The following is a 15,445-nucleotide window of genomic DNA, read 5'->3' as shown; positions in this document are numbered from 1 at the left end:
ATGGAGTTGAAGAGTACTGCTACAATTTTTGTTTCTAAGGGGTATTGATCCATGGAAAAATATTAATGATTAATCTGAACTTAAGCAACGAGAGGTTGTTACTTTGTGCTGGCAATCTTTGCCTTGACCATCTATATAAACTGCATGCACAGTGACTGTATACCAACAAGTAAATAATCATTTCACTTATAGTTTCAAAAAACTAAGATCATGGCATCCAGTTCCACCACTTCATGGCAAATAGATGGGGAAACAATGGAAACAGCGAGAGACTTTGTTTTCTAGGGACATTATCAACTTCCTTATAAAATGGTGCTTTTTAGGGAAGATTCACTTCAGTTCAGTCACTCAGTCGTGTCCGACTCTTCGCGACCCCATGAATCGCAGCACGCCAGGCCTCCCTGTCCATCACCATCTCCCGGAGTTCACTCAGACTCACGTCCGAGTCCGTGATGCCATCCAGCCATCTCATCCTCGGTCGTCCCCTTCTCCTTCTGCCCCCAATCCCTCCCAGCATCAGAGTCTTTTCCAATGAGTCAGCTCTTTGCATGAGGTGGCCAAAGTAATGGACTTTCAGCTTTAGCATCGTTCCTTCCAAAGAAATCCCCAGGTTGATCTCCTTCAGAATGGACTGGTTGGATCTCCTTGCAGTCCAAGGGACTCTCAAGAGTCTTTTCCAACACCACAGTTCAAAAGCATCAATTCTTCGGTGCTCAGCCTTCTTCACAGTCCAAGTCTCACATCCATACATGACCACAGGAAAAACCATAGCCTTTACTAGACGGACCTTAGTCGGCCAAGTAATGTCTCTGCTTTTGAATATGCTATCTAGGTTGGTCATAACTTTTCTTCCAAGGAGTAAGCATCTTTTAATTTCACGGCTGCAGTCACCATCTGCAGTTATTTTGGAGCCCCCAAAAATAAAGTCTGACGCTGTTTCTACTGTTTCCCCATCTATTTCCCATGAAGTGATGGGACCAGATGCCATGATCTTTGTTTTCTGAATGTTGAGCTTTAAGCCAACTTTTTCGCTCTCCTTTCACTTTCATCAAGAGGCTTTTTAGCTCCTCTTCATTTTCTGCCATAAGGGTGGTGTCATCTGCATATCTGAGGTTATTGATATTTCTCCCAGCAATCTTAATTCCAGCTTGTGTTTAGGGCTTCCAGAAAAACATATATTTCTGCTTTATTGACTATGCCAAAGCCTTTGACTGTGTGGATCACAATAAACTGTGGAAAATTCTGAAAGAGATGGGAATACCAGACCACCTGACCTGCCTCTTGAGAAATCTGTATGCAGGCCAGGAAGCAACAGTTAGAACTGGACATGGAACAACAGACTGGTTCCAAATAGGAAAAGGAGTACGTCAAGGCTGTATATTGTCACCCTGCTTATTTAACTTAAATGCAGAGTATATCATGAGAAATGCTGGACTGGAAGAAACACAGGCTGAAATCAAGATTGCTGGGAGAAATATCAATCATCTCAGATATGCAGATAACACCACCCTTATGGCAGAAAGTGAAGAGGAACTAAAAAGCCTCTTAATGAAAGTGAAAGAGGAGAGCGAAAAAGTTGGCTTAAAGCTCAACATTCAGAAAACGAAGATCATGGCATCCAGTCCCATCACTCCATGGGAAATGGATGGGGAAACAGTGGAAACAGTGTCAGACTTTATTTTGGGGGGCTCCAAGATAACTGCAGATGGTGATTGCAGCCATGAAATTATAAGACGCTTACTCCTTGGAAGAAAAGTTATGACCAACCTAGATAGCATATTCAAAAGCAGAGACATTACTTGGCCGACTAAGGTCCGTCTAGTAAAGGCTATGGTTTTTCCTGTGGTCATGTATGGATGTGAGACTTGGACTGTGAAGAAGGCTGAGCACCGAAGAATTGATGCTTTTGAACTGTGGTGTTGGAAAAGACTCTTGAGAGTCCCTTGGACTGCAAGGAGATCCAACCAGTCCATTCTGAAGGAGATCAACCTGGGGATTTCTTTGGAAGGAACGATGCTAAAGCTGAAAGTCCATTACTTTGGCCACCTCATGCAAAGAGCTGACTCATTGGAAAAGACTCTGATGCTGGGAGGGATTGGGGGCAGGAGGAGAAGGGGACGACCGAGGATGAGATGGCTGGATGGCATCACTGACTCGATGGACGCGAGTCTGAGTGAACTCCAGAGATGGTGATGGACAGGGAGGCCTGGCATGCTGCATGGGGTCGCAAAGAGTCAGACACAACTGAGCGACTGAACTGAACTGAACTGAGGGCTTCCTAGGTGGCGCTAGGGATCAAGAACCCAACTGCCAATGCAGGAGATTTAAGAGATGGGGGTTCAATTCCCGGGTCGGGAAGATCCCCTGGACGGGGGCATGGCAACCCACTCTAGAATTCTTGCCTGGAGAATCCCATGGACAGAAGAGCCTGATGAGCTACAGTCCCTAGGGTGGCAAAGAGTCGGACCCGACTGAAGAGACAGCATGTATGCATGCATGCAGGCAGGGAAGATTAAATGACTCAATATACATAAGTCAATATACATCCTCTCTTTAATTGTCAATAAATGTATTCATATATATATCTGTTTATGTATGTGTGTCTACAATTCAACTAGGTGTTAGTTTAGCCCAGAGACTTAAAGTCTGGTTTGTTAGTTTAGCCCAGAGACTTATAGTCTGGTTTGGAAGCACGTAAATGTTATTTGTCTTGTAGAGTGATCTGTATTGTATTGTATTGATTGTATTGTAGAATGCTGTCTTGCAGAGTGATCCAAATGACAGTGAAATCTCACAGTAAAAGATACCGTAAAAGCTGCACGATTAGATGCCCCACGGTCACACCAAAAACAACAGATCTCACATATTCTGCCTGAACTCTCACTGCATGCCAATATATGCATCAATCATCATATTCAAGACAATCCTAAAATATACGTTTTATTACTCTAATTACATAGAGAAAGAAAATGAGGCTCAGAGAAGGCAGGCAACTGGGTCAGGAAAACAAGCAGATCCACTTGGACCCCAAGCTTAGTTTCCTTCCTTGAAGTCATGTAATTCTGACTCTGCAACATGGTGGAGCACGTGATGCTCCGTGCATATTACTATGGCAGAAGGATGAGCTGGATCTTGAAAAAAATGGTAGAATTTGGGCAGGTCAAGAGGAAAGAAGGATACTTCAGGAGAGGGGATGGTGAGCCGAGACAAGGGGATGGAAATACAGAAGGCATATCTAAGAGACAGCTACAAACCAATTTGTTTAGAGACAAACTGTATGACTGAGAATCAAAGATAAGATCAGAACAGTAGGCTGGGTCTAATTTTAGAGGCCTTGAATGACAGACACAGGAGAGTTGTTGGATACCTCATGTGCTAAGTCACTTCGGTGGTGTCCAACTTGATAGCTCATACAACAAGAGAGACTTTATCAAGGAACCACTGTGCTGCATCATAGAGATATCAAAACACAAAAGAAAGAAACAAACAAAAAACCCAAGAAACAGATCTGGCAACAAAATAGCCTCAGTCTTTCTGGGGCTTCAGGTCCACAGTACATGGAATAATGCAGAATTCTGACTGACTGTCACAGTAATGCAGAAAGGGGGTCAGCATTTGGGTTCCCAATCATGAGCAAGAGTTGTCGAGACAGGCTTCACTGGGGAGTGATGGGCAATGAAGAAAGGATTTGAAGAGTGGAATTACATGATAAAAATAGTAGTGAATATTTAAATTTTAAAACTGATAGCTGATTACTGCGGAAATTTGAAACCTGAGTTAAGTGATTCTACATTTTCAATTGCAAATTTTATGAAATCTAAATTTAGATTGAGATGTCACCAACTCGATGGACATGAGTTTGAGCAAGTTCTGGGAGTTGGTGATGGACTGGGAAGCCTGGTGTGCTGCAGTCCATGGGGTGGCAAAGAGTCAGACATGACTGAGCAACTGAACTGAAGTGAACTGAAATTTAGATCAAGCATGATTGACAGAAAGTTAGCATCTAAATTAATATGTATATAAAATACACACAGGACTTCAAAGGACTAGAATGAGGATAGAATTTTCAATATTTCATTAATAATTATATATTGCTTATAATATTAATCATTGATTATATATTGATTATATTTTGAAGTTCATTTTATCTGTTTATTTTTTTTAAGTGGTAGTAGAATATTTTAAATTACAAATGTGGCTTCCGTAGTATTTCTATTGGCCAGCACAGGTCTAGATACTGAGAAATAAATAAATGAGAGGTCAACAGCATGATGAGACAAATGACCCAGTTAAGGGAACACAGGTTACTTATTATTCCATCCTGGATCATTATTTTTGACAACATCTATAGAGAATATAAAATTTGTCTTCAGTCGATTAGATAACACACCCTGGATGTGACTGCATTGTTAATCTACCCTCCTTTATATTGGTCAACTCTTCCACAACATCCAGGGAAAGCAACAACTCCAACTGTATTTTCTTGGTATGTCTTGTATTTGTTTATCTTTCAGAGGATAATTATTTTGCTCATAGCTGTTTTCCATCTTTTGTCTCAAGCTCTCTCTTTATGTCAATCTCAATCTAGAACTGATTTATCAAAGAGCCCCAGAGGAGAGCCCAACAAGAACAGCTCAGAGCTGTTCTAAGAAAATGATAACTAGAAAACCAGGAGTTATTCTACATCAAGGCATAGCCTTATATGCCTGGATTTTCTATGGGGGATTATAGTTTGATAGTGAAACTTTGGGGGATTATAGTTTGATAGTGAAACTTTGGTGTGTTTGAGAACTATGGATAATAATCCAGACATCTGCTCTTCTAAGAGTTATACGTGAAACAGACAGAAGGTAGACGATTTTAACTAAATGGAAAAAAAGTGGGAGAGCTGAGGACTGTGAATTGTTGGGTATGACAAAAATACAGAGAACATCATTTATCAAGAAAAGAAACGCAGAATTCTACCAATTTTCAGGGTTCCATGTATCTAAAGCAATATGTCTCCCAAACTGGAATTACCCAGCTGTTTTACACTGGTGAGAGTAAATATTTGACTTATCCTGGAATGGGTCAGGTCAGAAGTAGGAAGTTCACATCTCCTTGCAAGCTAAGAAGAGTAGTTTTGTTTTGTTTTTCCCATTCCCTAAGCCAGGTGCTGGACATACTTAGAATCTACCCACAGAAACTTCAGATCAGTGGATTTATAGCCAAACAGCACTATATAGAACTCTAATAAAATTATATTTCCACATTTACCTGATATCTGTATGAATATTTCAACTTCCAAGATATATTTTAATTTTTGAGACTATTGTATATGAAGTCACAGTGCCACAGATAAACTGATCTACTCCACTCTGAATTTCTAATTATTAAAGTATTATTTATCATTTACTATGCATTGTTTATAACAGTTCTATATGAAGAGATCATAAGCAATAATTTTTTCATCGCTCTTTACTTACAAGTTATTTATGACATATATCATATTAAAAGCATATATGAAATAACAAAGTGCCATAATCTATAGGTTATAGCAATGAAGCACTCATAAGGCATATAAAAGTAACTTCTCTGGCTAAGAGAAAAGAAGGTTTTGTGAAACAAATAAACATATCCATTAGAGAGGACATTAAGTGCATTTGAAACAACCTCAATAATACACCCAAGCTCCTGGGAAAAGAATGTATTGAACTACTGATAAAATTGTTTTCAGAACTACTAAAAGGCAGTAAGACAAATACCCATATCTGGACAAACAAGAGAAAAGCGTGCCTATTGAATTTCCAGTAAGAAATGTTTGGTTACAAGAAAGAGGCTATTTTAACATTGTTTGTTTTTTTACCAGCAGCGCAACAGAAACGGATGGAACACAATCTCATAGCTAATTCTTACTATGTGGCTATGAACATCCTTTTCTCCATTGACTGGGTCGTGGCACATTATTTTTTGTTGGTTGCTTCTCTGTTGTTCCCTATAAATCCAGAATTATGTACCTCTATTCAGAGTCAACACATCCCTAATCATTAGGTCAATTTTAGTTGATTTCTGACAACTACAACATTTCAACATTCTCATTAATATTTATTTCTGAGAAACTAATAATAGTAGAACAGATCAGTACTGGGTCATCTTATCAATATTTGCTTTGTGAAAGCATTTGTTGGTTACAAAAAGGTTTAAGATCCAATATGACAATTTGATTTGAAATCCATCGTCAGTTTAAAAATAAATGCCATTTTGCAAAGCTTGGCAATTTATGTATCTTACAACTTAGCCAAATCTAGTGACCTCAGCAATAAAATATTTAGTAACAAAGTCTGATGTATTTTGGATGTTTCTGTAAATTATTTATCCTCTATACAAGCTACATTTAGAGGTCTGCACAGTATATTGCAAGATGAAAATAAGGATCTGAATTGGAAACAAATACACAAAAGGTAATTGACTCTGACTTTGCTAAACTTAAGGTTAACTCACACATGTACATGTTTCCCCAGGGACCTCTGCTTGGTCCTCTTTGGTTTTCATATCCCCAATCCTATCTTTCTCTCTTTTTCTTTTTTTTTTTAACTCTTTGTTAGATATTTGTTTGCTCTTCTCCATTCACTTTTCCTGACAAATTCTCAAAACCAATTTGTTCATCAATAAGTTATTTTTACTCTCAAACCTGATGTTCCTCTTCTTAGTCTTTGTTCCTGTTAACTACAATTCTTTTGCCAGAAATTCAGGAATACTGGTGGTGTCTAGGTATGATCAAGGAAACAGCATCTTCTTTTTCTTTCCTATAACATTTTTCAAGTCTTGCTGATCCTTCTTCCGTGTTTCCCTCCTATTGATTTTATTACTACATGTACCATTCCATGTTAGACCCTAAATACACACTCTCTTTAAAAGAGACAAGGAGAAGGCGATGGCACCCCACTCTTGCCTGGAAAATCCCATTGACGGAGGAGCCTGGTGGGCTGCAGTCCATGAGGTCATAAGCGTCCGACACGACTAAGCAACTTCATGTTCACTTTTCACTTTCATGCATTGGAGAAGGATATGGCAACCCACTCCAGTGTTCTTGCCTGGAGAATCCCAGGGACGGGGGAGCCTGGTAGGAGGCCGTCTATGGGGTCGCACAGAGTCGGACACGACTGAAGCGACTTAGCAGCAGCAGCAAGAGACAAATTTACTTTTTCTTGTAAATTTTTATGCATTGTAGAAAATATAAAATACACAAAATGTACAACACAAATGAATATTCTGCTCCATCATTTTGTACAGGGTGTTACTACTACTTCTAGAGTGGATTATTGCTATCACTACTCCCACTGGTCTCCTTACTCTATCATCTGCTGCTCCAAACTATGCCTTTATAGGTGCCATTTGATTCTCTCTTAAGTGAAGCTAATATCATAGAATTCCACTGTTCAAAAATCTTCAATAGCTTATTTTAGAAAAACAAAATCCTTAGCTAGGTTTTCATGAGCCTAAAAATACAGTCTCACTCTCTTTAATTTTATTTCCCATGATTGCCTCTCAAGTTCATTAAGTTTTGGCCACACTTATTTTTTTTCCTATAAACGTTTACTTACTTTTCTATAATCCATGCCTTTGCCAGATTCTCAGCTCCACAAAACTAAGTGCAAACATTAACTCTAAATGTCATTTTGTCCACTTATGGCACCCCTAGTTAGAAGTACATTCTCCCTTCTCAGAGCTGATAAAGTGTTTTGCTTCTACTTTCCCTCTGGATATAGAGTATAAAATACACTCTGTATTTTAGAGTCATCTCTCTCTGTATATAGAGAGAGTCTGAAGAGAGTCTCAGACTCTGACCTCTCAGTCTAGTTTCAGGCACCAACGCTAGTATTGAAGCAGCCCTATGGCCGTGAACAAGGCCCTTGAACCCTCAGCTTTCTTATCAGTTGCTGTAAGAACCAAAGGTGGTGATATATGGAAATCTACTGTGTAAACGACAAAGTGCTATATAATAGGAGTTCATTCTTTCCTAGCGGTTCCCTTAGGCACTGCCTTTCAGTAGAATGGCTCATCCTCTTTCATGACTCAATTTGTAAAAGCTTCTCTGAACAAGTGTTTGTGTTTGGCCCTATGTGCCCCTAGAGGATCAGTCAAGTCTTTATGTGGTTATAATTCAATTTTTTTATTTGAATTTTTGTCTGAGCAATTAGGCTGTGGATCTTCCTGTAGGCTGGAAATTTGTCTTACCCAGTTTTGCAATCCTTAACTGAGAGTTTTGAACTCAAATCCTGTTCAGTAAATGTTTGTTGAATGACTGAATACATGAGTGAATGAATAAATAAATAAATGAATTTACAGATACCTGGATCTTGTCAATCAGTTATTTATATTTAGTACTTGTGTTCTCTCTTCAGACTATCAGCTCCACAGGCACAGGCTCTTTGTGTGACCATCTTGTATTCTACAGTTCCATATGTATGATATTGAATGAATACTTAGAGAAAGTTAAACAGAAAAATGTAGCTCAGCTGGATTGTGAAATAAAATGTTCTTGCATATAGAACTTTCTTATATGAAAGTTCTTCTTCCTGGTGTACGTGCAATCTTAGTATATGTTTAACTCAGCAAATGAGGCTCATCATATCTACTATTCAGAGAAGGTGATGGCACCCCACTCCAGTACTCTTGCCTGGAAAATCCCATGGACAGAGGAGCCTGGTAGGTTGTGGTCCATAGGTTCACAAAGAGTCGGACACGACAGAGCGACTTCCTTTTCACTTTTCACTTTCATGCATTGGAGAAGGAAATGGCAACCCACTCCAGTGTTCTTGCCTGGAGAATCCCAGGGACGGAGGAGCCCGGTGGGCTGCCGTCTATGGGGTCACACAGAGTCAGACACGACTGAAGCCACTTAGCAGCAGCAGCATATCTACTATTGACTTCCCTGGTGGCTCAGACAGTAAAGCGTCTGCCTATGATGCAGGAGACCCAGGTTCGATTCCTGGGTGGGGAAAATCCCCTGGAGAAGGCAATGGCAACCCACTCCAGTACTCTTGCCTGGAAAATCCCATGGACGGAGGAGCCTGGTGGGCTAGAGTCCATGGGGTTGCAAAGAGTCGGACACAACTGAGCGACTTCCCTTTTCCCTTTATATTTACTATCAACACTGGAGTTCCTTCTCAAATCTAATACAAGAATGTCTATAAAATAGATACATCTTTTGATGGTATAGTAATTCAGTGGAGTCGGATATTACTTAGTCTACATTCTAACTCAAAGGAAATAGACTAAACTCAAAGAGAACAGCACGCTGCTCATATTCTTGATGTTCTTGTTATTATATGAGGAATTACCATGGTAACACCAGTACCATGTTGCATCAGACACCAATATATGCTGTTCAGAAATAACAGCACAGACAAGAGCACGTGTTTTCCATCAAGGCGGCAGGGGCCAGAAGGGCCATTGCAAATTTAGAAAAACTGTATCATAAGGGTATGTTGAATAATTTTGACTACTCAACAGACTTTGAGACTTCTGTAGCTGTAGGCACATAGATTTTACTAACTTTTGCCTGGGTTAATAATTAACAACTAAATGACACTAATTCCTCACGTATTGTGATACATTGAAAGCTACCTGTTTTGTGAGATGATTTACTGTGAATTATCATGCAACTGTCAGCTCAGATTTTTAAGAAATCTTAGAGGAATTTTAAATGTTTCTTTCATGCAAATTAGGCAAATTCATCGTTTTGTGACTCAGCCATTGCTCAGGAAGAAACACCACAGAGGTAGAATTTTGCATTTTTATACTTGGGGTCATCATAAAACTTTGGAACTGAGTATCAGCCACCCAAAGGGTTTTGGTGTAATTTACGAGTCTTGCCAAAAAGAAAGTACTGTGCTACTATAGCAATGAAAGCAATCCAACAAACATCCACGTAAAGTCATTCTGGGTGGATTATACAGAAACCAATGATGTGCAGATCATATAAGAGGTCCTAATAGCAGACTACATTAATGGGCAGTGTTAGCAAAGACAGAATGGAAGTGTCTGATATAAGAATTTATTAGCAGGTAAAAGAGAACCTGGTGATGAAGGAGTGAGATGAAATAAAGGGAGATGAATACAGAGATTCCCATGTTTCTAATTTGGATAACTGGGGAGTAATCCATTAGAAACCTATATGCAGGTCAGGAAGCAACAGTTAGAACTGGAAATGGAACAACAGACTGGTTCCAAATAGGAAAAGGAGTATTTTAAGGCTGTATATTGTCACCTTGCTTATTTAACTTACATGCAGAGGACATCATGAGAAACGCTGGGCTGGAAGAAGCACAAGCTGGAATCAAGATTGCCAGGAGAAATATTAATAACCTCAGATATGCAGAGGACACCATGCTTATGGCAGAAAGTGAAGAGGAACTAAAAAGCCTCTTGATGAAAGTGAAAGAGGAGAGTGAAAATGTTGGCCTAAAGCTCAACATTCAGAAAACTAAGATTATGGCATCTGGTCCCATCACTTCGTGGGAAATAGATGGGGAAACAGTGGAAACAGTGTCAGACTTTATTTTTTGGGGCTCCAAAATCACTGCAGATGGTGATTGCAGCCATGAAATTAAAAGATGCTTACTACTTGGAAGGAAAGTTAAGACCGACCTAGATAGCACATTAAAAAGCAGAGATATTACTTTTCCAACAAAGGTCCATCTAGTCAAGGCTATGGTTTTTCCTGTGGTCATGTATGGATGTGAGAGCTGGACTGTGAAGAAAGCTGAGCACCGAAGAATTGATGCTTTTGAACTGTGGTGTTGGAGAAGACTCTTGAGAGCCCCTTCGACTGCAAGGAGATCCAACCAGTCCATCCTAAAGGAGACCAGTCCTGGGTGTTCATTGGAAGGACTGATGCTGAAGCTGAAACTCCAATACTTTGGCCACCAAATGTGAAGAGCTGACTCACTGGAAAAGACCCTGAAGGTGGGAAGGATTGGGGGCAGAAGGAGAAGGGGACGACAGAGAATGAGATGGCTCGATGGCATCACCGACTCGATGCACATGAGTTTGGGTGAACTTGGGAGTTGGTGATGGACAGGGAGGCCTGGCATGCTGCAATTCATGGGGTCACAAACAATCGGACATGACTGAGCGACTGAACTGAACTGAACTGAACTGAATCCATTAGGCCTTCTAATCAAAGAATAGAAGAAGAGGAATAGATCTTAAAAGTAAGACAATGAGTTTCATTTTGGCCATGAGAACACCCTGTTTTAATTTAAGGCAGTGATGATGATACAAGTAAAAAGGAAGAGCAATTAGGGCTTAAGACACAAGTCTGGAAGTTGCTAGAATGAATTTAATATGTTTCTGCAAGAGGTACATGATTATTTATTGTGTCTGATGACTTTCTTATTCCCAATGAGAATAATATATCACATAAGAATTGACTGAGCGCCTATTGTGTTACAAGCCTTGTACAAAGCACTGTACACACTGTGGTTTAAAGCATAGTCTTACGCCGTTCCCACGATCCCATAAATGACTATGGAAGGAAGCTCCTAGGTCAACAAAATATATTGGATTGCAATTGTGAGAACTGCTAAAAAGAAGATGAAGGTACAATAAGGGTATATAAATAAGTACTTAACACAGTCTGAGCGTTTAGGGAATGTTTCCCTGGGGATGATGAGGCCTGAAGGATAAGTAACAACATGAGCTACCGAAAACCTCATGAATGAAGCCCTGACCATCTTTTGAAATTTAGAACACATTCCATCTTGTCTGGGAAGCTGATAGCTTTCCCTTGGGCATTTGTAACTTCCTTCTCAACAAACTTCTCTCTAGGGTATTACCACTGGCAAAACTGTCTTCTTTGCTGGGAGTCACCCTCCTCATGGGGCTGTAGAAAACATGGCATTACAAGGCAAGTTTCAAGTCATCAACTTTAGTTTAAAGGCTGCCAGTGGATTGACTGCCCACCCCTCCTGCCTTTATTTTTTGTCTTTGCTTCTTTCAGACCTTCTACATCTATATACAATCTCCTTGGGAGCAGGGCTATGTGAAGTGCTATGCTAAGCTGGGAATGCTTGTCAGGATTCACTATTTCATTCACGCGGTTAACAAAGTAAAATAAAGGTGATAACCGAAGTTTTCCCTTCATGGCATGAATTTATCTATGTAATAATCTTATTTAACGCAAGAGAAAAATCAGTGGGAAAGGAAAACAAGCCAAGAGGAAGAACACACGGAAAGTTGTTCCAAAAGATGGGCAATTTAATGTCTCTAATTGGATGCAGAAATGCACTGACATGAAGCTCACTGTGACTGTGCAGAATCTCCTGTGCGTCAGAACAGCCAACATTCTAAGTATTCTAAATAGTCTCAGGTCACTCCATTTAGCAAAGCAGAGGCCATTATGGCTAGGTGATGGGGGAATGCTAAACTGATGCAGAGGAACAAAGGTCAATATTTACGACTGGTTTTATTAATCACTAGTAGTTGGCAATAGATTGGAAAACAGACTTTCTTTTCTAACTTCAGTTGCAAAATACTACCTGTTTATTTCAATATTTTAAAATTCTCATTGATAAATAAGACACAAAGGATATGTTTAAAATTGCATTTTCAATGGAAGAGTTACATTAAATGATCATTTAATGCTTCTCTAAAATGAAATTAAGAATTTATCTTGTTCTTTCACGCTCATGAGCAATCTCCCTCGCTTTATTTTTGCCATTCTCTGCCCTCCCTTTTTAGAGCTCAGACACCTTATTCTTTCAGTTTAACATTCATATCAGAGCCTCACTTAGTTCTCCATAGAACATGTTACTCATCTTCAGGCCTCATCATCCCCAGGGAGACATTTTCCAAATGCTCAGACTATGTTAGGTACCTATTTATATACTTTTATTGGACCCTTGTCTCCTTTTGAGCGGGTCTCACAATTGTAATCATATATTTATATATTTTGTAATTGTAATGAAATGGTCCCTGCTAGGATTTTATTCTGCTTGCTTCAATCAGGATAGGGCTCCAGTCTTTTCCATTTCAGTTTATGTTGCAAATTACTGCCAAATTATTCTTCCTGAAACAGCTGTTTCCATCATGCCACCATAAAACGGCAGGAAAGACAGCATACATATAAATAATTGAAGTTTATATGATAATGCTGTAACAGACACATAAAAAAAGAGACAACAGCTAGATAAAGGAGAAACTTAATTTTGGAAATAGGGGATTAGGGAAGGATTAATGAAAAAGATCTGCAGGAGGAGCTGGGGTTCATTACAGAGAGGGGGAAGAGGAGACCTACAGGCCAAGAACAGGTATAGTTAGTAGCTCTTTACATCTAAAATGCAGAGTATATGTGGATGATGAGAGGGATTTATTCCTAAGGATACAGGATATGGAGGAGGTAGACCATGGACATTTGGAAGTGAGATGTTTTATAGGCAATGAAAAGCTATTGGTGTAAGCAGGGAAGCACCACGAAATTTTAAAGAATAACAGTCAGGAAGAGGATGATAGAAGGATAAAGAGATCAATTATGAGTCTATGAGTCTTTCAGGCAAAAGAAAATGAGGGCCTAACAAGGATAGTGTGTTGGGAAGGGCAACAAAAGGAAGAAGAAAGAATGTACCTGATAACAGATAGTGATGGAGAGTGTAGGCTGAGGCAGAGAAAGCATTTAGGATGACTTTTTGGCAAGTGCCATGGATCACAGAATATGCGGAGGGACCCTGGGTAATTTCAATTACAAATATATTGAGTTTGATTTCTCTGGAGATCCCTTAGCTAGTAGACATTTGTATATACTGCTTTGGATTTGAGGAGAGCCTGAGGAGCTGGAAATACACATTCTAGTTCAAATATTATTGCCAATAACTTTTCCCCAGGTGAAAGCAGTGTTAGACTAAATACTGATGATAATTAGGAGCTTTATTTATTGAAAAGAAGTACCTTTTATCTGAGAAAGTACTACATTTTCCCCTTATGAAATTTGTTCTCTCCTGCTAGGATGAGCTAGTTATGATGAAAATCTACTTTTGGCTCACACATTCACAAAACATGTACCCATGTACATAGGCATGGGGACAGGTGACAAGAGTCTTCATTCTACCAGGTCAATGGGATGGTCACTCAATATTTGTTATCTTTTGTGCCATTTTACCCAGTATTTTTTACTTCACCTTGAAAAGCATATCAATGTTTAGTACCTAGCCTGGAGCTACAAGAATGTATTAGATCATTTATTCAGCTTTCTGTAATGAAATCTTCATGGTAGCTCTACTGAAATAATAATAGGCTCTGACAATCCAATAAAGCTGTCTGAATCACTGAACATTTTAGATCATTTAAAAAGTGTGGCAATGGTTATTTTTAACCAGGCTAAGAGAGCATTATCTAGTGGTTACCATGAGAAAGATGAAGGTATTTTCATGAATACATAAAAAATAGCAATTATCTGGATCAATCAAAGAGCTTCAATCAATTATCAAAGAGCCTCAAAGTATTCCCCAATCCAATTTGTTTATACAAGTTTCTCAATCTCAGCTCTATTGGGATTTGGGGATTTTTAGTTGAATAATTCTTCTTTTTTTCAGTTGAAGTACAGTTGATTTACAATGTTGTGTTAGTTTCAGATGCTCAGCAAAGTAGTTCAGTTATGCATACATAAGTTTTTTTTTCAGATTTTTTCCTAACAGGTTATTACAAAATATTGAGTATAGTTCCATGTGCTATACAATAGGTCCTTGTTGATTATTTTATATACAGTAGTAGTATGTACAGTTCAGTCCAGTTAGTTTGGTCGATCAGTCGTGTCTGACTCTTGGCGACCCCATGAATCGCAGCACACCAGGCCTCCCTGTCCATCACCAACTCCCAGAGTTCACCCAAACTCATGTCCATTGAGTCAGTGATGCCATCCAGCCATCTCATCCTCGGTCGTCCCCTTCTCCTCCTGCCCCCAATCCCTCCCAGCATCAGGGTCTTTTCCAGTGAGTCAACCCTTCACATGAGGTGGCCAAAGTACTGGAGTTTCAGCTTCAGCATCATTCCCTCCAAAGAAATCCCAGAGCTGATCTCCTTTAGGATGACTGGTTGGATCTCCTTGCAGTCCAAGGGACTCTCAAGAGTCTTCTCCAGCACCACAGTTCAAAAGCATCAATTCTTCAGCGCTCAGCTTTCTTCACAGTCCAACTCTCACATCCATACATGACCACAGGAAAAACCATAGCCTTGACTAGACAGACCTTTGTTGGCCAAGTATTATCTCTGCTTTTTAATGTACAAGTTTATCCCAAATTCCTGATTTACCCCTCCTCCCCAATCCCTTTTGGTAACCATAGATTTGTTTTCTATGTCTGTGAGTCTATTTACGTTTTGTAACTAAGTTCATTTGTATCATTTTCTTAAGAATAACTCTTCATTGTGTATAAGAGAGTGTTTAACATCATCCTGTTCTTCTACCTGT

General features: G+C 39.4%; 1 protein-coding gene and 1 non-coding gene across 8 annotated transcripts in view; one reads left to right on the top strand and one right to left on the bottom strand.

The window, feature by feature from the left end:
• Nucleotides 1-15,445, bottom strand: part of PDE4D (phosphodiesterase 4D) — a 1,582,769-nt gene that overhangs the window by 420,661 nt on the left and 1,146,663 nt on the right. The window lies entirely within an intron of this gene.
• Nucleotides 8,912-8,983, top strand: TRNAH-AUG (transfer RNA histidin (anticodon AUG)). The gene has a single exon. It is a non-coding gene; the product is annotated as a tRNA-His (tRNA).

This window comes from Ovis aries, chromosome 16 (assembly GCF_016772045.2).
Source record: "Ovis aries strain OAR_USU_Benz2616 breed Rambouillet chromosome 16, ARS-UI_Ramb_v3.0, whole genome shotgun sequence".
NCBI classification, from domain to species: domain Eukaryota; kingdom Metazoa; phylum Chordata; class Mammalia; order Artiodactyla; family Bovidae; genus Ovis; species Ovis aries.
The sequence above is the reverse complement of the archived record's forward strand: the minus strand, read 5'-3'. Positions and strand labels throughout refer to the sequence as shown.